Genomic DNA, 3,189 nt, shown 5'->3' with positions numbered 1-3,189 from the left:
ACGGTTGTATGGTTTTCCGTTGTTTTTAATGACCAGATATCAGTTTTCAGGCTCGTCCTCAAATGATATCCCTTGGTTTCACTTTTTCTGCTATTGGAAAAAAAAAAAAAAAAAAAATCATCATCAAGAAGAAGCTCTGGAGCGAAATTCTAACATTTTTCCATTCCCACTAAGATGATAAACATTCAAAACTAGCCCGGCCGTCGCAAGACAAATGATCCTGGTGTAGTTCAGATAAGATGCCTTTTACTATCTCTGGAAAGCAAATTTGTTGATAGAAAGATAACCTCCTCATGCCGCTGCTTTTCCGTTCATTGCTCATGACATCGCAAAGTACGCAGTCCCACATCAATCTGGATTGTTTTCGAAAGCGGCGTTCCATAACATAAAGCGAGGAATGGAAGGGTGGGGGGGAAAGGCTGGAGATGTACAACGTGCTGTGTCTGACTTTGACACTGTCATCGGCCACGCTGGGCTTTCCATGTGGCAGAAACTGACGGGGTCAGGATTTACTGACCCGGAGGCCCCTTTTGTGCTCTCCACACTGCACTGATCCTCGCTTCCTCTCCGGCTGCATGCGTAGGCCTATAGGCTTACCTTTTATACCCAGGCCGCTCTGTGTCTGCTGTAAATAGGCTTAATGTTACAGATGTCTGTGTGCGAGCACAAAGGGCCAAAGGGAAGTACAGAGAGCGGCTCTATTCTGCGCCGAGGAGAGGAGAACAGGTGGAAAGAGAGCAATCGGGACATGGACGATGATCAGATTTCCTCCATTTAAAAAAAAGTGTAAGGGCTATGTGTGTGCTTAGCTGCATATGTATGAGCGCATGATACTCTGCAGGTGTATTGAGTGCATATGCAAAAGATGCTCGCGTGTTTTGGTATCAATCAATTATCAACCCGTTCAACTTTTTCCACCCATGTTCACGCTCATTCATTGAATCTGCTGCGAAGGTCGATTCCCAATTGTGCATATCTTTGCAAATTTGAACGTTTTCTCAAAAGCGGATCCCACAAGCAAGTGCCAAACTTTTAAACTATGAAATGTAAGTTATAAATCAAACTGTCAGGACGGCCAGCAGGGTGAACGAGGGCGTGCACTGGTCCCTCTCTGTGTGGGCCGACTGGCTGGCAGGCATGGACAATAAGCCATACTGTTTGACCTGCTCCGCCTGTCCCACTGCCAGGTTTACAGACATCCAAACGGCTGGTCCTCACTCCCCTGACTCCACAGTCAATCCACTCTGCTCCGCCATTTATGACTTGCTGACTTTGAAGCTCTTTAATTCTAGAAATACATTTAGCTAAATTAATCAAGGTACAAGTTAATGTTACTTTTCGTTGCCAGTGATTGATTTCCCCCATCATACCATAGCCCTTGTACTTGACTCACACATGACCCCAGTAATTTAATGTTAAACTTTAGAGGAATTCAATGCAATTTTCAAGTACTTAATAGTAATTGGTTGGAGAGGTTACAGCAATTTATAGGACTGTCATAAATAAGGCTGGTCCAGGTAGAGGGGACAGATAATTACTAAAGCTGACTTTTGATATCCTTTTTCTAACAACTATTACAGACAAGCAAGGTAATCCAGTACAATGACACTTATCTCCTTATACCAATCTCATTAGAGACCAACATAATACATCCGTCCCCCTGATTCCTTGGGATTTTCATTGACTGCTACTGTAATTCTGACTGCAAATTTGAATCTGTTTTTTTTTTTTTAACTTCGTCTTAATACATCTGAGTTTTTCCCTCATTTTAATTACCCATTGCTAAACTTGCATATGATCCTTAACTGAACAACCGCTGTGATTAATAAAGATAGAACTGTAAGATGGTGTGTGTGTTTGATTTTCTGTCTCTTTGCATTTGCTCTGAGATGGACTGGCGAACCCCCGCTTCGCCCACTGTACCCTAAACTGGATGAACTGGTATGGAAGGAAAAGTAAGTCGTAAAATTGTTGCTTGCCTCAGTGTGCAGGTCAAGTGCTCGGTGGTCGCTGAGCGTGTTGGGATGGCATGCAGCATATTATCTTTCATCCTAAATACTCAACGAGTGACATCACACGATTCTTCAAGGGGCAAATGTGGTGAAGAGTCATTAGGACACACTCTGACCCTACTGCGTCCAGAAGACCCATTGCAAAAAAAAACATCAACATATAAGGCTGAGTCACAAGAGGAAATGATTGAAAATTGCTTTGCTTTTCTTCATGATCACACACACACACACACACCTCAAACACGCCACTCAGACGCAACAGGCTGGTAACATGGCCAATTGAGGCTACGTGCCCTCACTTGCACAAGTGCATCGTATAAATATGCTACGTGCATTTGAGGCAAATCTTTACGTGAGGCAGGGCTGAGAATCACACAGTGTGGAGGACACACATCAACCACACCTCGTGATGAAGTGCCAGTTTTGAGTTTCAGGAGGCTACATGCATGCAGCATGTGTTGTACAGTATGTCATGCATACCTCGAACGGGGCAGGAAACTGCTTGTCGTCATAAGAACAAAAAACACACAACATAATGGTCATCCGTGAAGAGGAATGAACATTTGTGTCTTAGTTGGTTACATTTGCTAAAAACTGACATAATTACAAGTGAAAGTACTGTTGTTAAAACACACATGTAGAAATTCTGTTCACTTAAACAACTCAGAGTATGTGTCACATTTAATTGTATTGTCAGAAGAAGACATTCCAGTCAATACAGTTGTTTGAAATGACACTTCTTGGCAAATAACAATATTGAAAGCATAAAACTGCTTCTGCTTGAATATTCCGTGCAAATCTGTGGGATAGTCTGATTCTGTTTCTTTTATATTTACTGTGATGGTGTTCACTCGGGGTGTTTATAGCAGACACTAATGTGTTTATGGTAACTTTATATTTTGCATTGCCTCACTTTGAAATACACATTATGCTGTCTGCCTGAGGAGGGAAAAAAAAGAAGAGAAAAAGAGCGTGAGGCGTGTGTTTGTATGTGCAGGAGGGGGAGAGGGGGGGGACCTCGGAGTTTGAGCCAATCGGTGCAGCGCAGCGCTAATGTAGTTTCTGTGCACTTTAACTTGGTGCCAGAGCTGCGCAGCGCTCAGCCCTGGTGAGCGTCTTTCACTCTCCCTCCATCTCCAACTCGCTCCTTTTATTTCTTTGGATCATGCACTAAGAA

The sequence above is a fragment of the Blennius ocellaris genome (assembly GCF_963422515.1).
Source record: "Blennius ocellaris genome assembly, chromosome: 22".
Taxonomy (NCBI): Eukaryota; Metazoa; Chordata; class Actinopteri; order Blenniiformes; family Blenniidae; genus Blennius; species Blennius ocellaris.
Note: the sequence above shows the minus strand (reverse complement) of the source record.